This window comes from Mytilus galloprovincialis, chromosome 11 (assembly GCF_965363235.1).
Source record: "Mytilus galloprovincialis chromosome 11, xbMytGall1.hap1.1, whole genome shotgun sequence".
NCBI classification, from domain to species: domain Eukaryota; kingdom Metazoa; phylum Mollusca; class Bivalvia; order Mytilida; family Mytilidae; genus Mytilus; species Mytilus galloprovincialis.
In genome coordinates, this window is record NC_134848.1 from 40,939,394 (window position 1) to 40,960,850 (window position 21,457).

At 31.0% G+C, this 21,457-nt stretch overlaps 3 long non-coding RNA genes across 3 annotated transcripts; all 3 read left to right on the forward strand.

Annotated features, from left to right (window-relative positions):
- Positions 1–457: 457 nt before the first annotated feature.
- On the forward strand, positions 458–3,197 carry LOC143052187 (uncharacterized). The gene is made up of 3 exons (XR_012971026.1): positions 458–1,748; positions 2,320–2,388; positions 2,931–3,197. It is a non-coding gene; the product is annotated as an uncharacterized LOC143052187 (long non-coding RNA).
- Positions 3,198–9,633: 6,436 nt separating this feature from the next.
- LOC143051457 (uncharacterized) lies at positions 9,634–10,912 on the forward strand. Its single transcript, XR_012970783.1, has 3 exons — positions 9,634–9,793; positions 10,101–10,150; positions 10,883–10,912. It is a non-coding gene; the product is annotated as an uncharacterized LOC143051457 (long non-coding RNA).
- Positions 10,913–13,015: 2,103 nt separating this feature from the next.
- LOC143051140 (uncharacterized) lies at positions 13,016–14,895 on the forward strand. The gene is made up of 2 exons (XR_012970615.1): positions 13,016–13,946; positions 14,710–14,895. It is a non-coding gene; the product is annotated as an uncharacterized LOC143051140 (long non-coding RNA).
- Positions 14,896–21,457: the final 6,562 nt, after the last annotated feature.

Sequence of the window (21,457 nt, forward strand, 5' to 3'; positions counted from 1 at the left end):
AAAAATTGTAAGCTTTTTCAAGTCTTTTACTTCTTCATGTTCTTTAGTTCCAAACCTACAGTATAAATTATAAAATTTGGTTAAATTCTCTATATCAAAGAGCAAATTAACTCAACACTTGTTACTATAACTTGATTAGCAATTATTGAATTAACCTGACCATTCATTATTTTTATTCTACATACCAAAAATGACATCCGCAGGTTAAAGCATAAAAATAGAAGTCAAGCAGAAAGAGTCAAGAGTGGTTGATTGGTGTTTAATGCCCCTTTCAATACTAAAGAAACTCATCATAGATACCAGGACTAAATTTTGTATATATGCCAGATGCACGTTTCATCTAAACAAAAGACTCATCAGTGACGCTTAATATCAAACAAGCTATCTAAGAATATTGCTTACCCGATAGGCCAAATTTCTATTCATGGGAGAAAAAAAACTTCTGTCAACAACCCGTATGAGAATATTAGGAGGATTCCGCTTAAAAATAGCAGGAACCCAGGCGGAATCCACCTAAAAATTAAGACTTATAGACGGAATTAAGGCGGACATGGAATATTGAAAAAAATCCGCCTGAAGTATCAAAGACCTTAGGCGAAATATTTACTACTTTCCTGTTGAGTTAACAGGATTTCTTTAGTAAAAGAAATATCATAGACGGAATGCTGGACTTAGTATATTTGTTCAAGTTTGTTAGGAGGAAATTGGACTTAAAAGATTTTGTTCAAATTTATCAGGCGGGAATTGTACTTAGAAATTTTTTCTAACTTTTGAGGCAGAATTGTTCTTTTAATTTTTTTTTCAAATGAAAATGTATCATTACTGATGAGAGAGTGCATGCATGGTGATTATTTGGGCCATAAAGCCAGTATTTGTACCCCCCTGAAATCCAACATATTTAATATTTTTATATTTAAAGAGTCTTAAAGATGGCATATTAAATTCAATTAAATTCAAATTGTGATAGCATTGTTAGGTAATTTATAACTTTATGTTATGTGTTGCTATTTATATACATTTAAACATATAAAAAGTGACTAGAATATATATACTTATTTCACTAACAGTGATAACAATAACTTGTTTTTGAATTTTCCAACATAGGAATTGCAGGTTAAATTAATTTATTTTCAAGTACAATTAATTATTAAGTGTATCTCTATTTAATTAAGTAATAATCATGATAATACACAAATAGTATTTCCATGCAGTCTCTTTCTTATCAGTTAGTGATAGAAATGTTATGTAGGTCCCCCATCTGTTTTCCATTTGCCTCTGTGAAATGGACAGGAAATGATATGTACACACTCAAGAGTTGGGGCCTTATGAAGGAGACCACATTGCTTTGTACATTTCTCTTAAATTGCTACAGTCCAAAATATAAAAATAATAGATAAAAATTGGTGAATATTATTTATTTATTATTATAAATCAAATATTTAAGATTTAGGTAATTAATAGTATAATGATTAGGGAAACATTTCAAGGAATCAAACAACTCCCAAAATAACCCCAACACTCAGGTCAGATTCAAAATTTGAACTTGCAGACATTACAAGAAAAGATGTCTTAAATATTTATCTTGACCAAAATATGAATTTTACCATGGATGTAGAGTTGTGGACTAAAAAGAGCCAAAGTATTCTATTAACATTAAAAAGTGCAGATGTATATATTCTTCTGATGACATGATGACTATTGGATTTGTGAAGATTGATGTTTTCATATATTTTGGATTGAATCTTCTGGTAAGTTGAAATTATGAATATAAGTATTTCAACCTTTTTGAATATTATGAAACTGCTATTTCCTTCAAATAACTTGTGACATATATATATATAAGTACCATGTAGGATCAAGAAAATAACTATATAAGACCATTCAATTTTTGCATAATTACATCATGTACATAATTACTGTGGTATTTGTGTATGACACAAGACTTATATCTTTAAGACAATCTCTTTTATATGATATTATTTGATAGTTATGTTTTGGCAAAATTGGAGATCTGTTGTATGACTGTAATAATTAAATATATATAATAGACATCTATTCCGAAAAATCATAAAGTGTTATCTTTTAAAATTTAGTACATATGTACTCAATTATCATGATTATGGATCAAATTTAAGATTTTTAAAATGGCAAGACAAACATTATGTACATGTAAATGCGGGCCTATGATGTTAAAGTAAAATAAAAGACCAATACTACATGTACTAATTAAAGTAAAGAATAACCTATACACTTCATGCACAGTATATGTAATAATTATTTTGTTTAATTGTAATAAGACAATTTTTTTTTATATTTCAGAACTGGTGAAACAAAAGAAAATTGTTTTCTGATAGGACTGAAGAATGGACACATTCAATCAGACTTGGAGTAAGTAGTTTTATATGAAAGAAATCCTTATGAATGCTTTTTAAGTAACTTTTGCACATATTGGACTTTTAACAAATTTGAAAAAAATCAAAAGTTGTAAAACCATCTGTAATATTTTTTTGATATAAACATGATATATATCTTTAAAATTAGCAAATTGAAAACAGGGGTTACAGCCCACAGGTCTTATTTTATTGAGAAAATCCCCAAAACAGGTCATAGTAAATTCATTATAATTATCTGCCCTTGATTTTACAAGGATTTTTTTCTTAAAATATAATTACTCTTTAAAACATGCTTAACATCTTATTTTTCATAGTTTAATCTTATAATTTCAAGTTTTAGATGTTTCTGTTGTAATATGTATATTGAATGATATATGGTAAAAATAGTAAATTCAGGTCAATATGTCAAAATGAAGGAAAATCCCACCTACTTAGGCAGCTCACAATTTACCTGTATAACATAGAGAAATTTGTCAAATTCCTTTTAGTTAAACCAATAATGCATGGTAATTTTAATTTATGTCCTCTTTTTTTCAGGTTATGTTACTGCTTGGTGCACAAAACACAACAGATCCATGCAAGATGGTCATATCAATGATGCTGTTACAGAGCAAATCAGTTATGCACGAAATAAATTCAGGAACTTGTGATAATAATTTATATTCAAAGAACACTGAAAAACCCTTAAAAATATGACTAATAACTGAAAATGAAGAAATTGTGAAGAACTAAAAATGTCAAAATTATACATACATGTATAGTAATTTGTAGTTGCTTAAATAAATTCGATCAAGTTTGATAACATTTTTTGCATTTTATTGTATGAAGGCCTAGTTTTTCTTTGCAAGAAGGCATGGCAGTGGTAAAAACCTGAATCTTTGGAATGAAAAAATTCTTTCATTGAAGACAGATTTTTTTCATATTCTTAAGGCGGATTTTTTTTCATATTCTAAGGCGGATTTTTTTTCGAAGGCGGATATATTTTCCGTTTCATTAGGCGGATATATTTTCCGTCTCTTTAGGCGGATATATTTTCCGTCTCTTTAGGCGGATATATTTTTGAGAAAAACATTTTTCCTTTTAATTAGACGGAAATTTTTCCTCCTAAGACAGGCGGATAAATTTGCATATTTGGGCTCTATTCCGCCCGTAACCCGCCTGGAATCCATGTAAGAAAGATTCTTCGTGTAAAAGTGGACTTTAAACGGATTCCCTCTAAAATATCCGCCTGGAATCCGTGTAAAAGACGCCTGGATTTTTTCGTACAGGAAGTATTGACAATGTAAAATGACTTTAAGAGTTGGTTTATAAAGAGTCAATCTAGTTCTGAAAACTAATACTTTGGTAAAGCATTACTATTAAGTATATTAAGATTAATACCAAATATCAGTTAATCAACTAAAACTAACATGTGACTAGTCATCACATTCTGTATACATTATACTAAAACAAAATTATTTGGTTAATGTGTTCATTAGAAAAAAAATGTTATACTAGATAGATACAATCAATATTTTCAAAGGGAAATTGTTTATAACACATGTACAACATCATTAAATATCAACACAAAAAAACACATAGTTAAAATATTTGAAAGACACTGAAAACATATATTGTGTAAATTCTTTATTCCTTTATTTTCAGTTAACAGTATTTATTTCCTTATTGTACTAAGCAGGTGTCTTTTAATACTTTACTTATTATGGTAATTTTAATACAGGGACAGCCATTTTCTGATTCAATTTGATTATTTCTTAAATCTAGTGTCCATGGGTATTTTAAATACACTTTAAATCATTAGGTTTTTTTTAAGAATAAGTTTCACTTTGATGATTGCCATAAAAGACATCTTTGAAAGAATTGGTTCACACTGTCATGACTATTGTAAAATAGGTACTACAAGAAAAAAGTGCATGACTTGAATAGTCCTCCATGTCATAGTAATTTAATTTTCAGTTTCAACTTGAAAAAAAAATAATTCTTTAAATTTGTTTTATTTTGTATTACAGAGAAATTAGGTAAAATGGAAAATTGGTCCAATAGTTGGAATCAACTTAGCCTTGAGGATAAAAATGATTATAAAGAAAAGGCAAAAGAAATAAACAGTGAACCATCAGAACCACTAAATCATTCCAAACAATTATTAAAAAAGATCTGTAGTTTGGTAGGTAAATATTTTGAACAATTAAAAATGTTGAAAATTAACAAATTATGAGTTTGATGGAGTGTTGTCTTATTGGCACTCATACCACATGCATCTTCAAATAAATGTACACAAAAACATCTATCTGAGTCTCTACACAAAAATGATGTCTATAGGTACTATATGAGGAATGATCAATTTACCTTATTCTTGTTGAATTTAATTTCCATTTTTGTTAATGTTTTTTTTTGGAATGAATTGTTTAAAGATCAGACTTTTCCTGAAAAATACTATCAATATATAAAATAGAAGATGTGGTATGATTGCTAATGAGACAACTATCCTCAAAAGAACAAAATGACACAAACATTTACAACTATAGGTCACTGTACGGCCTTCAACAATGAGCAAAGCCTAGTCCGCTATAAAAGGCCCAGAAAAAACAGTTCAAACGAGAAAACTAACGGCCTTGTTTATGTTAAAAAAAAACGAACGAAAAACAAATATGTAACACATAAACAAATGACAACCACTGAATTACAGGCTCCTGACTTGGGACAGGCACATACACAAATAATGTGGTGGGGTTAAACATGTTAGCGGTATCCCAACCTTTCCCCTAACCTGGGACAGTGGTATAACAGTACAACAAAAGAACGAACTATAAAAATCATTTGAAAAATATGTTGAGTATGATTTGTTTTTTAATATTAAATAAGAAGCATGAGCCCCTCCGTATTGTTTTTTTATTATCCAATGTCTTAGGCATTAAGATGCATTAACTTAATGATTGACAAATTTCTGTAAAACTATTGTGAAAGAAAATTTTAAAGTAAGTCATTGCTTTTATCTTTTATATAGATAAAAGAACTTGCAGACACTGGTGTAGAGGCTTGTTTGATGGGGGTTGATTTAAACCAAAACATGATAGAGATGGGCACACCTAAGATGTGCAGCTTTATCAAAGACAACCCTGAAATAGTTCAGAAGGTTTACCTTCATATAACAAATGGTATATATATAAGGCCAGACTTTTTTTATTATCTGTTTAACGAGATCCGCCGACTCCACCTTTCCCGATTTTAGAATAAAAATAAAAGTAGTGCTTCTTACTTTTATTATTATTTTTCCCGCCGACTGTTACGAAATCCTCAGAAAAAAATAAAATGTGTTGTTCACGATACTCGCTTTCAGTCAATTTCGTTATCGGAAATATTTAATTTTTACCAAGTCATTGAAACAGCAATTTTCATTTAAAAGTAAAGAAATTCAAGGCATAAACGATATATTTTCTTCTAAAAGATTTTTAAGCTGGTGGCATGCTTTTCATAATTATTAAATTGTTTATGATTCTTTATTTGACAATATTAAAATTGCATTTCACTTTGTGGAGGCAGATTAAAATTAAAATTTATCATAAATTGGTAAACTCTAAAAATGACAAATTATTCAAAAAAAAAAAGGATTGGTCACATCAAGCTTCCTGTGACCTACCTTAAGCAGTATCACAAAACTTTTTTTTAACAAAATGGCAGTTCTTCTAAAATATATATGAAAATAAACTCTTTTAATTGTGTGTATTTTAGGAAATCAAAAGACCAATGGAACAGATAGGTTTGAGGACATCAGTGAATTAAGAAAAAAAGCCCAGGATCAAATGAATATGTTATTCTGTAAGTTACTTTTTAATAAAGTTATTGTAATTAGTATCATATTTAACATATTATATGTACATATTAGGTGGACAGATGTGTTGGCCCTTTTCAGTTATTTAAATAAAACCCTGTTCAAATAAAAATTTAAGTTTTTAAAAATTAAGTTAACTTACATTTTTTGATTGAATAAAGCCTTCCAATTGATATTATCGTGTGGTTTTCTATGTTGTAATGTTATGCTATTGTTTCAGGCAAAAGGGAGAAGGTTTGGTACCATTAAAACGTTAAATCACGCTGAAAATGTTTGCACCTGTCCTAAGTCAGGAATCTGATGTACAGTAGTTGTTATTTGTTTATGTAATTTATATGTATTTCTCGTTTCTAATTTTTATATAGATTAGACCGTTGCTTTCCCCGTTTGAATGGTTTTACACTAGTAATTTTGGGGCCCTTTATAACTTTTTTGTTCAGTGTGAGCCAAGGCTCTGTGTTGAAGGCGGTGTACATAATAGTTTACTTTTATAAATTGTTATTTGGATGGAGAATTGTCTCATTGGCACTCACGCCACATCTTCCTGCAGTCAGGGGTACTACTTGTACAAGTTATTTTTATTTACTTGAAGAAGTAAAAAAAAGTATACATATATAAGTTAACTATAATGTTTAAATAATCTGCCTTTAATTTTCTCAAAAATTTACTTATACAATTTTTCTTACAATCTCACACAAATTCTCAAGTTTTGAGATGTAAAATCATGGCTTTAATAATTTTTCCTAAGATAGCTTATATTTTTTTTATTGGAGTTCAATGTTTTATCTAATTAATTTAACTAAGAAACTGATTGTGCAAAGATCTTAAGTTTTGTCCAGGAAATTACACTTAAATGATTAGTAAAGACATCTGCAAAGGGCAGATAATTTGAAATTATATTTTAGCAAAGAAATCCCAAGAACTCAATAAAAGAAGGGATCACTTTTATAATACTTCTACTGAAGTAAAATAATCTGAATGTCTAAGGGACATAACTCAGCCAATATTTTTTTACTTATACAAGTAAATAAAATTCACTGAAGTTAAGTATCCTTCAAATTTACTTATATAAGTATAATAATATTACTTCTTCAGTAGTACCCCTGACTGTCCTATATCTAATAAAATATGTTTGCAAATTCAGCATAAAGTTATCTGTATAGGTCTAAAATTATAAATGCTTTAGTCATTTGTTAGTGTTGAATACATATGAATACTAACAATTTCAAGGGAAATAACCCTAATAATTATAATCCCATTTCCAATAAGTGTGAAAATTGAACTTTGTAATTAAAAATCATAAAATATACTTACAAAAACTAAAACTAAAACTAAATTTGCCTTAACTTTTTCTATAAAAATCTGGAAACTGAAGTGTGATTGATGGATGGACAATATCCGGCCTCACCCCCTATGAATTTTATTCACCCTCTATGAATCCATAGGGGGTCAGTAGTTAACCGTATAACGAATTTATTGGACGCTGGACTTTTTCTGCGGAGTTTTGTTGAAAAATAAACAATGAAACATGACAACATTAATAGATGACGTCACCATTAACGCGTCATGAACCACATATGAAACATACTAACCCCATACGGTCTCATAGGGGGTCACCACGTGACGGCGTTTAAACAATCACAACGTGATAATTCATCTGTGGTCTGATGGAGAGCAAAGCTGAAAAAAAATATAATTATTATTAATTTGTTTTTTCTTGTCAGCTGTTTGCAGAACTACCCATTTTTTCATATATTCAGAATAAAAATCAAAGAAATCTAAATCACTGATGTACGGAACACCATAAATTATAGAATAACTACTCAAAGAATTCGAATAGAGAACAATATTGAATTGAATATTTTTTGACATTTGAATTTTTTAATTAGTTTAACATTGGCAAATGGCATTTTTTAAGGAAATTAATGTAAAACATGAAAGGAACTATTTCTTTTTTCTACACATTCAATTTTTGTTTTGATCCACCCTTATTGATGTCTTGATAGCTCCTATTGTTGTATGACGTCAGAGAGTGAAATAACCATGAGCGGTTTTAATTCACTGGAAAATTAATGTAATTCCTTGCAACCAATGTAATAAGTATATTTAAGAATGTGGTGTAGTCTAAAATTGTTATCTTCCAGCCCCTTTTGTTTTCCACTTATTCATTATAACAGAAGGAACAAGTAATATATCTAATATAGTATTCAGTATATGTCGTACAAATGTATATAAGAACTGGTTGCATCACGAGATGGAATACGTAAAAATTATCATATTGACTCTGCACAATCAATGGTTATTGCTATTGCTATATAACAGTCTTTAAATGGGATATATATATTTGGACCCTTCTACAACGAAATTTGTTTTACATGCACATGTATAAAAATTACAGATTTTATCCAACAAAATCAAAGGTTTGAACATGGTTTTTAATTTAGACTTGTTTTATATATGTATATATATATATACATCTCCATGCCTTATATATCATGTACTGTAGTACGCTGCGAGATTGAAACTGACGAGGAAATAAATCACAGCCACCAAAAACTTTATCATTGTGAAGCCCAGGTGGTCGTGTGGTCTAGCGGGACCACTGCAGTGAAGGCGATTTGGTATCACAATATCTCTGTAGCAGGGGTTCGAATCCTGCAGAGGAAAGAAAAGCAAATTTAAAGATCTAACATTGTTGGGTTGATGTTTAGACGAGTTGTATATATATATATAGACTCAGACGTACTTATGAATATAATCATTTTCTGTGACTGTATCTTACATTAATTTCTAGGATCCTTTACTATAGATAATTTAGCTGATCTGTAACAATAACATCTTCATGCCTTATATATCATGTACTGTAGTACGCCGCTAGATTAAAACTGATGTGGAAAGGTAACACATGGCCAGCGAAAGCTCTTTTAATTTGAGAGTCCAGGTGGTCGTGTGGTCTAGCAGGACGGCTGCAGTGCAGGCGATTTGGTGTCACGATATCACAGTAGCGTGGGTTCGAATCCCGGCGAGGGAAGAACCAAAAATTTGCAAAAGCAAATTTACAGATCTAACATTGTTGGGTTGATGTTTAGACGAGTTGTCACTGACTCCGACATACTTATATATATATATATATATATATATATATGTCGGATATATATATATATATATATATATGTCGGATATATATATATATATACACGAGTCTAAATTGAAAACTACGTTCAAACCTATATATAAGTATTTCGGAGTCAGTGACAACTCTACAACATATTGATCCATCAGATCGCCATCAATGATGGTGATACATAGCTGTGTACATAATGTATATACAACTCGTCTAAACATATATATCTATTTATATACATTTGTGTATATAGTTACATCTTAGTATTTACTATTTTGTAGCTAAAGCAGTGGAAAAGGAAAGTAGATTCCCTTATAAAAAAGTACAGGATGGCAAGATTACCGTATCTGGTGTACCAGCAGAGCTTTTGCCAATCCAAAGAATGTCCAACTATGGCAAGGACAAGTTAAAGACGATAATTTCTTTAACTGAACTTTCAGTTGAAACGTAAGTCAAAAAGGTTCTACGGAACAACTGACATATGTTCAGAACTCATCTTAAATAGCAGGGCCATCATGATTGTGTAACAAATTGTCTTATCATTACTTGTATTTCTTAAATTATTTATGTTTATATTTTTAGATTGCAAGCCATGAACTATTTGACCAATGAATAATTTCAAACTTGCTATATGTGTATCAATGCTTGAATAAAAATGTACGGTATTCATCATGAAAATTATTTGCTAGTATCATCTCCTCTTGTTTAACAATATTGTATAAATTAATAGTATATAATACCTCTTTTTTTTCAGAAAAAAAACCTCTTCTTCTGAGAACCAAACTGACAATTCAACTTTCCAAGGTAAATGAGTAATATAAATCATCTTGCTAAGTTTTCATGTTTGGGTAGAATATAATAACTGAGACTGGGATCACTGAAAACAGAAAATGAACAATAACAAAAATTAATATAAATGATTAATAAATATGAACATTACCCTCTCAAATTCTAAAATTAAGATATTAAACTACAGTCAGATCAAACAATGTCAGTCACATGCATAGTATAAAAAGCATAACAATAATATAGGGTTATCATATAAGGTGTGAGTGCTGCCTTTTAGCGTCATTAGCCTGTTCTTTTTTTCAGAATCTACAAGGGTGTCTTGCAACTAGAAAAATGCTTGTTTTTGGCCCTTAATTCCTAAACTTTGGACCTATAACCCCATAAATGTATCTAAACCTACTTGTGGTTTCAAACATTTTGGTACAATTTCAGAGCAATTGAAATGCTTATACACAATTTATTATCCTTAAAGTAGAAAAGTGCTTGTTTTGGGCCCCTTTTTCCTTAATGGATGGGACCATCCCAAAACCGATCCTAACCTTCCTTTTGTGGACCTATTCTCTTAAACTAAAGTTATTGTCCGAAAACCAATGTGTCTCCACACAACATCATACCATTTACGATCCCATAATTTTTTTTCGTATAAAAAGGATTATTCATTCCTTAAATAATCTTTTAAAATAAATTAAAGTTTTTGCAGTATATTTTTAATGCTTTATATCATGTATATCATTTATCTAATTTCAGAATCTGATATCTTAACTTTGACCCAAGAGGAATACATGTAAGTTAAATAAATAAGAACTGTGACATGTCAAAGTATATCATTTTTTCAAGTTCATATGTTTAAAGCGTTACTTAACTGTTTTTAACACAAAAATTCAGCTAAGACTTTCAATACAAATCTGAATAGTAAAATTAATCCTAAGCCTACTGCATTTCATTTATAACTAACACTACAATCCTTTTTACAATTGTTTGTGTGAAAAGGAATACATGTATGTTGGGCTAAGAAAAGATCAAATTTAATCTTCAAACAAGTACATGAAGTAGCTGTCATGATGAGTGCCTGTCATTTAATCACTCACCTAAAAATTCGGTTACAAGCAGATCTTAAAAGCTTAACCTGATAAAAACTTTTACCACAGAACAGAAAGGATGCATATATTGAAAATCACAACTCCTTTCATCATGTTCATTGACAAACTATATATAATGCCGTTTCTGGTTAACGTATAAGCAATTATTTGAATCATGATTTTTCCAGATATCAGCAAACAAACAAAAATACCCGCAAAAATATATACATGATATTTCTGACCATGGACTAGAATAATTGTTCAAGTTCTGAGCAGACTCTAGCTACAAAATTTTTACAAATCCTTCAATTTTTGGAAGAAAACCTTTAATTATGTTAACACAAATTTTTGAGTAGCCCTAAAATAAGTATATGCATGTATCATTTTTTTCAATTATATAATAAACAATGAAAATAGTTAATATTTACACTGTTTATCATTAATTATAGCAAGTATGATAATGTAAGTTCTACAATTTTTGGTGTATATAATTTCAAAATTCAAATCATACTGGATCTAAAAAGGTCACCTTTATTCCCAGTTCTGCACACATGCTGCATGCACAAAATAATAGAAATGACTGCAGTGTTCATTTATATTTAAACCCTTTCAGATCCTTACAGAATCAAGATGACATTGGAGTTGTGGAATTGCCTAATGACTTTGGTAATTTCTAGTTTCATACATTTACACTTACTATTTCAAAAATGGCAAATCAAAATATATGTTTGTTAAAACTCATTGTCTTATACATTGTACATGTAAGATAAATTTAAGGTTTTGAAAGACTCATTTATGATTTGCTTTTAATGCATTTTACACATTACATGTATAGAAAGGAATAAATCAGCTTAACCCTTATAATATTAGTTGAACAAACGAAAACTGAAGATAAAAAAAGCATTTAGAGAGAATTGCATGACAACCACAGTTAAAATATAGAAAACTGATTACTTGCATGTATTTTTTAAGTCCAAGGACAATAACTCTACAATTTAATCTTTATAGCGTGAGTTTAAAAAGATGTGGTATAGATGCCAATGAAACAACTAGGTCTCTATCATGTCTATCTAAGTCACAACTTGTAACAGTAAGCCATTATAGGTCAAAGTTTGGCCTTCATCACAGAGTCTTGGCTAAAACACCTAAACAGCAAGTTTTTAAAGGGCCTATAAAAAGTGGGTCTCATTGGGCTCTAAGGGTGACACGGGATTGACAATTTTTTGCAAGAGTGACACGTGAAAGTCCAATTATTGTGCTGTCAAAACCAAACATGAAGTCTAGCTGGACACAGGAAATTACAAACAATTGAGAATTGCTTTTGTATATATAGTATAAGCTGGATACTGGAATCTGACAAAACAGTAATCCGGATCCCGGATCAGAACCCCCCAATAAACCCCCCTTAAAAATTACTAGAGTAAAACCATTCAAATTAGAAAAAAAAGTCTAATCTATATAAAATTAAGAAAAAAACTTATGAATCATAACTGGTCACATGTTAACCATGCAAAATAACAAATCTACTATCTGCATGTCAGGTCATGACAAAACTGATTTCCCTGATTAATGGTGACTGTATGAGACAAACAACTAGAAATGCAAATTTGAAGTCACATTTTTGCTGGTTGTAGAATTAAATCAGAAACTATATTAAATGAAAAGGAAAAAAATGATTAAAGAAGTAAACTGTTTTGATAACCTAGATCTTTTGGTCCATTGCTATATATTATTTTTTGTATTTTGTTTATAATTACTGCATATTTTCTAAATCAATGTTCAATATTTATTTCCAGATCTGCTTACCGAATTGATCATTCCTACAGTTACTGTAACAACTACAGAACATGAATTGTCACACACAACTCCAATATCTACAACTACACAACTTGGACAAACACAAAAAAATATACAATCAGTTACAAACAAAAAAATTACACTTGCACCATCGACATCTACAAAACCATCAGACACCCTCACTACTATAATTCGTACACCCACTGTAATAACTAACACATCCTCAACTAAAACATCAATGCACACATGTACACCTGTAATTACTGCACAACCTACACAAACAACTGTACACACACACACAACTACTAATCCTACATCAGACACTCTAAAAACTACAAATCATACACCCAATCTCATATCTACAGATACTGCACAACTTGGACAAACACAAAAAGCTATACAATCAGTTACAAACAAAAAACTTACACTTGCACCATCAACATCTAAAAAACTGTCAGACACCCTCTCAACAAAAATGCATACAACTAATCTTATAACTACAGACACACCCTCAACATCACAACTTGGACAAACACAAAAAGCTATACAATCAGTTACAAACAAAAAACTTACACTTGCACCATCAACATCTAAAAAACTGTCAGACACCCTCTCAACAAAAATGCATACACCTAATCTTACAACTACAAACACACCCTCAACATCACAACTTGGACAAACACAAAAAGCTATACAATCAGTTACAAACAAAAAACTTACACTTGCACCATCAACATCTAAAAAACTGTCAGACACCCTCTCAACAAAAATGCATACACCTAATCTATTAACTACAGACACACCCTCAACATCACAACTTGGACAGACACAAAAAACTATAGAAACAACACAAACAGGAACTTCCAACCCTACCCACACAAAAAAGAGGAAAGACAGCAAAGATTCTGAAGGCAGCTTTAAGAAAAATAAAATAGGTAAAGTGTTTAAAATACTTGTCTGACACATAAAAATCTTGATTTTTCAATGTTTAAATATTGCCTCTTTACTAGTACTGTAGTACATGTATCAACATGCTGAGCGCAGCCTGATACAACTGCAGAGGTTAAACTCTGAACAGTTGGGGCAAATTTGGAAATAATATTCATGCTTGATACTAACTAATTTTGGATTGTGATCAAAATTTTAACATAATAACTTCTGAATATATACTATACAAATAAGATATTGATCATGATGTGTGTATAATTACCAATGTTACCGTTAAAGAATAAAAATTTGTTAAAAAAGACTAAACTCATCAGATTCATAGTATACAAAATGAACTTTTGACAATTAACAAATGAATTGGTTTCTATAACAAACATTACAAAATAAAAACATACATACATGACATACAGGGATTTTTTTTCACCATATTTTTCACATTGAGTCTACGGAAGGGACAATCACACTTTAACTGTCATGAAAGTGCTACATTGAAATTGAAAAATTGAAGAAAAAAATTAAGGGTATGCTTTTTTTTATCTTAAAAATAGGGAGGGAGTGTAGGGTCAAAAGCAAAACACACATATTTTTTTTCATTTGGCCTTACATTCCCATGTGATACACCGACACATTAAGATCCAATAAATTTGTTACACTAAAATCCTAAGCATATTGTAAGTGACTTACCTAATTTTTTGTTTTATATATGTATATATATAAATTATATCAATTTATAAATTTTACTTCTTTCAGATGAAGAACTCAATGCCAATTTCTTTAGAGTTGCGGGCATCTTGGAAGATAAAAAAGTAGGCAGGAAGAGAATGTATCTGGTTCATTGGGATGGCTATCCTGTAACCCAGGCAACATGGGAACCAAAAGGGAACATTCCATCATCCATCATTAGTTGCTATAATAAAAAAATGTAAATTTGTATAATGAAGTTTCATTTCTAATCATCTTTAACTATTTGTACAATGAAAGAGCGATTTGAACTTATAAATTGCTAGCATACTACATAGTGTCAGACAGTACATGTACATGGAGGCATTTATTTACTTAGACACAATATTCTTGAAATGGTCAGTCTGTAACAATTCACTTTACATATTGAAAGTTGATGGAAAAAATACATTCTTTAAATCTTTGTCATAATCATTGCAGTCAAACAAATTTTGTGCTAAAATCTCATTATCTAGTCAAGCATGTTAGGGATTATATATCACCAATGTAGCTTTGTTCATGTAACATCCTGATTTTAAATATATAACATGCATATGATGGTTCTTAAAAAGTATCCTGTATTGGTGTTGGGTCATTTATCAATTATTGCATCCACTGAAAAAAAAAGTGCTTAAAAGAAAATAACAAATTCATCTGTTCCACAGGGCCCTTTAGAGATATTATGGTAGTGCCTTCTGTAACTACTTTTTTCTGGATCGTTATCAATGTGATGCAATGTTAGAGAAAATAAAATAAATATTCATCCATTTTTCTCTATATGAAGGCCCTGGGGCATAACTACTGAACAGTAAAAATTACGCTACCATATAAGCCAGACCACATCTAAGTTTTTTGGTAATAAGTATTGTGTATAAGTTACGTCATTGGTTGAATTTCCTTTGTTTTGAGCATTTCACAATCACAACGTTTTGGTGTACCCTTTTAAAAATGTTACCCAGAATGCATTAGATTCTGAAATGGCGAATTATGGAACAAATTACTAGATAAAGTAACAAAAGATCCATCTATACACGCATTTAAAAATAGATAAGATAAGTACTGGGAATGCAAAGAAATCTATCATTCTGCATGATCATGATTATGATGTCCAGCTGAAATAACCAGAAGCAGCAACAGAAATAATAGAGATAACAATCAAAATATGATTGAGTTTGGTGAAGAGGAAGTGTGAGGATCCTGCAACAGAAAACATCATTGAGTAATACAAGTGTAAAACTTAATTGCCTCTCCGCTGCAGCAGGAGCATAAAAATGTCAATCAAAATCAAAAAAACATTTCATCTTTCTGACACACAACTTATATTATAAGCTTTTTATATATTTAGTTGATACACACGGTCACACCTTTAAACTTTTCAAACTGGACAGGTTTACATGATTGTAATGAGGTGTAAATATAGCCATTCATTTTAGTTACGACGAACCACCATGAAACTCTAAACACATCTATTTATTGTTTGGCGATGCTTCTTCCCGTTTGTCAAACATTTATAACACAATATCCTACAATTGTCACGTGTCTTTTTTTATGTAATGAATTTCTTTTTATTTGCATATGAACATAAAAATAAGTTCTACATTAATTGTACACACCTGAATTATGAATATAATAATCAGAAGATATAAAACATATTTGATAGACACCACTGTTTTAGTTTGGTACGTTGAAGAATATATACTACTTGCAAGAATAAGGCTATTTGATATAAAATATATGTATGATATCTGTGGTGTCTGCTGACTTTTTTTATGACAGTAAAGGGTCCAGGGGTTCCATCAGGTCTTAGTCCTATAATATAAGACTCTGAAGGTTCATATCATTAACATTCAACGTTTTTTATCGATTTTTTTTTATTATAGGAATACAACAGTTCTCTGCCCCAATGGATATTTTATTATTTATTTTTTTTCTTTTAAATAGTTTTTTAAGTGCTATCATTTACTTGTGTGTTTCATTAATAAATTGCTTTTACGTAGAATTGTTGTCACATGCCTTTATAAACTCCTTCAACTTTCACTTTTTCACTTTTTGACTTAGCAATTTTAAGTTTGCAGCCTTTTAAGTTAGTGCGATAATTTAATTTTCTTGTAGGGGGGGGGGGGGGGTGTATTACAGTAGATATGTACTACCTTAAATTTGCTAAAAAGACAGTCGGCTTATTTTTCATTCTTTCACACTTTTTTATCTTCCATTTTATGAGACAAATTCATGATTTTTCATCATGTGCGCCGATAGGATTATCCGCCAAAATTATGTCGTCTTCTATAAAAGGAAGCTACCATTCAATTTGATTTTAAGGGTGGCTAGGATGAAATTGAAAAAAACGGCAGGACATGAATTTTAAGCACAAGCACTTGTTTCTTTCCTTAGGAAGGTCGGCTATCCATGTAAATGCTAGACCGAATATAGTGAGAATTAAAGCAGGACAGAGATTACAACTTGAACAAGTACAAATGTTTCATGCTAACCCCCCTCTTTTAACATCAAGTGGTAGCTCCCTATATCAGAATACATTTCTTGTATTGATCAGTTTAAATTAAATAGTGTAGTAGTCGAGTGACATCGACAATAAAATTTCATTTTCAATGCACCTACTTCACACACGGCTAGATCAGCATGTATATCATCTGTATTATCTTTTTTGTCGCCGCTTTAAATATTCTTCCGCTCGCCGGAATGACCGGTAGACATTCTGTCAACTCACGATGTGAGGTCAAGGTTGGGCAATTTCTTCTTAGGGAGCTACCATTTGATTTTTATGTCGTCCTGCCTTTTTTTTTGAAAGTGTCTCATCCTGCCTCTTTTTTACTCAAAACTCCTGTCCTGCCTATTTTTTTCAAATTTCATCCTAGCCCCCCCCCCCCCCCCCCATAAAAATCAAATGGTAGCTCCCTTATGTCTGTTTCTTTTAAAAGATTAAATTTCTGGTCTGCATGGAAAATTAGAACAGAGGCCAACGTTCAAATGGTTTACACAGCCACTATCATCTACACAAACATGACAAATAAAGCTTACTGAAGCCTTTTTACGTATTTGACGTTAAAAAAATATGTATTGTTAATGGGCGTAAAGGGGGTCAAAGGTAACTGCATGAAGGGACGCGAAATAAAATTGCCATTTCACGATGAACGTAAAATTGAAAACTTTGCACGTTGACATATTTACCGATTTCACGACACATGTAAATATCGCACCTTTTTCACGACTGCACGTGAAATAAAAATCATAGCAATTTAACACGGGGGGGGGTTAACTTCGATATTATTTTGGTAGGGGTGTGCCATTTTTGCCTAAAAAACGTACCCATTTTAATATAACATTCAATGAAATTCACTACCTATAGTTATATAAATATGTAAGAAAGAATGACCTATAAGAATAAGAATAAGAATATTTTATTTCCAATTAAGGGGGTTCGCGGTACTAAATCATTTATATAGGATTTCTCTACATTTTTCCATAAATGAACTTTATCTTATAGTTAATAGAAAAATAAAATAAAAAAGTGGGGTCACCGTTCATTTGCGCTCACAATCTGCCTTCGAAAGAAGCATACATTTTTGTAAAGGCGTTTTTTTTTTCTGTTAAAGTAATAGGAGAAATAAAGGTAATATCGAAATAAAAAAGGCACTGGCTACGGTTACATGGAAATGTAACAATAATAAAAATATTATTGTTACATTGGAGACTAAATGCCGGAATGCATGGTTGGGTGAGGACCTGATTAATTACGAATGTAACAATAACTATTGAGGCTACGGTTACATAGCGTTATTGTTACATGAAAAACAGCAATGTACGATGGGGACTTGTAATATGTACTAAATAATAAAAGTTTAAGACATTTATTTTATATTTACAATACATACAATGTCTTTAATTTTTTTTATTTACAGTGACAGTTTATAAATATCCAGTAATTGGATTTTGGAGCATGTTTAAGTCCGACACATCATTTTGACGAATCCACTCCAAGCAGCCATCACACACCAGTAATAAGGGGGCAGGACCTTTTTCGGGATGCGGGATCGGGTGGTTTTTTTTTAAGCTCGGGATATCGAGATTGATCAATCGGGATGCCGGGATTTTTTTTTTTTTTAATTCGGTGACCTCGGGACTTCATGTTTTTAAGCCCGGGATTTCGGGATCAGGACCCCTCCTACCCTCCGCTGTGAACGTCTGTATCGCATACCGTGCAATTCAATTCTGCGATATTCCTTTTAGCCTGAAGATAAGGAAATCTTTAATGTTACAAATGGAAGTTTTTAACGACCTTGACTGGCTATACAGCCCTTGCCCGGTCGGTCTTTAATGTTTGCCATGCTTTCGGTGAGAAATACTATTTTACTCTCGCAATGTTGATATTCTCATCCGATCTTTTGGTTGAAAGCATGTGGTGTAGTTTCATGTTGTCTTTCAATACGATTGCATTGCCGTCCGTTACGGATGTTAGGTTTACCTCAGATTTCAGTATCCACCTTAGCAGTTAACAAACTTTGCTTCAGTTGATGTATCAATTTTTTAGAGTTGCTTTTGTATAGAGCTATAGCTATAGAGCTGTATGAAATTTGTGTCTTGATATTGTTTCATTTTCGTTTCAAACGCATCCCAAGTTTTTCATCCAAAACTAAATTGGTAAAATAAATCTCTTCATCCATTGTTCAAAGTATATAATGACAGTAATAAGAGAAGGTGTGCAGTTAAATACTTCAAAAAGTGAACACTTTATCAGCCCCAGTTCTCAACAACAAACTATATTTTTCGCATTAATTTTGACACTGCTAATCTGAGGTATTTTTATAACCTTTAAGATTAATATGTAAAACTACTTTTAAAAACATCATTTGTATAATAATAATACTTATTAATTATCATTATTACAAGTATTAATTAGTACATATGAAAGAATTAAGCAACACAGCTAAAGAAGATTTAAATTTAATAAATTTAGCGTACATTGCTGTTTTTCATGTAACAATAACACAATGTAACCGTAGCCTCAATAATTATTGTTACATTCGTAATTAATCGGTTCCTTGCCCAACTTTGCATTCCGTCAATTAGTCTCCGATGTAACAATAATATTTTTATTATTGTTACATTTCCATGTAACTGTAGCCAGTGCCAATAAAAAAAAGAAATTTATTACAGAAATCGCTAAAATTTTGCAATAATTTAGTTTAAGTACAGCTTAAATGGAAATTATATTAAAAAAGATAGGTCACCGATGAGTTGAAAAAGATATTTCAATTTTAGAGCCAAAAAATGGCATTTTTCCACCAAAGGGAGATAATTTGGAACTTTTTCAATGATGTATACATTTTGCAAGTCATCTGGGGCCAACACGAATTGATTGTTTTGAATGATTTTTGTACCATATGATAAAGTAACAACTACAAAAGGAAATAAATAAAATTTGTAATGAAAACAAATGTTTGATTTTTTCTGAAATTTTTTATACCCTCGAGCCTCCTTAAAGGGCCCTATAAAGAGCTTTCATGACATTACATACAAGTACATATGATTAGACATAAATTAGAGACATATAATATAAGAAAACAACATTGTTTAGTACTATACTTATATACAATATTTTAAATATGACGGCCATGCTTATATAAGCACTAACTCATCATCACTCATAATTCATAAATATACCAGCTACCCATAAGTTTTTATATATGAATTGACATCGTTTGGTGCACATATGTATATTTTATCGTTATAAATCCGCATGGATTGTTGGATTGGTGTGTAGATCATATCCCAAATCAATATACAGTTATCAAACGTTACAAATGCATTTTAATATAGGATGACATTAAAAAGGAGGGTCATTTTATATAAAATCACGCAAAATTATGACCCATATTTTCGGCACATCCCCGTATACCCAAAAATAGGAAGTTGACCCCCCGTGAGCAATAAACGTCCAAACAGTGAAGAAGTCTCAAAGGTAAATCCATGGACAAAAAACAAAATCGGGATAACAAACTAAAACCGAGGGAAACGCATTAAATATAAGAGGAGAACAACGACATAACACTAAAATGTAACACATATAGACAAAATCCCACGAAAATAACAAATATAACATATATATATAACATCAACACCAAATACATGAATTTGGGATAGACAAGTACCGTGACACGTCTTATCGCAAATGTGAATTTACACTCAAAAATAAGAGAAAACAAACGACACAACGTTATAATGTAATACACACAGAAACGAACTATAATATAACAATGACCATATTCCTGACTTGGTACAGGGCATTTTTAAAGGAAAAAATGGTGGGTTGAACCTGGTTTTGTGGCATGCCAAACCTCGCACTTTTATGGCCATGTGAAATATAACATCAAAATGACAACACAGGACTACAATATAAATAAATTGGAGAACACAATTGACAAAGAATCACACGAACAACAGCCAACAAGTTCAAAATTTTAATACGCCAGAAGTGTATTTTGTCCACACAAGACCTATGTGTGACGCACATAAAATTGGTCCAACCTCTTATAAGATCTTGTGTGTAGTGTCAGAGACATATGCTACGTAGTATATGTTTCTGGTAGTAGTTAGAATAGAAAGGTGGATACATATAAACATATTCCAGCATGGACCGACTTCCGCACTGGTATGTGCATTAAAGCCAACCCGACAAATAGACAGAAAGGTACAAAACATTAAGTCTATCGCATGGTTAACCATGGACGTACCATTTCATACTTCCATTATTTAACCTACT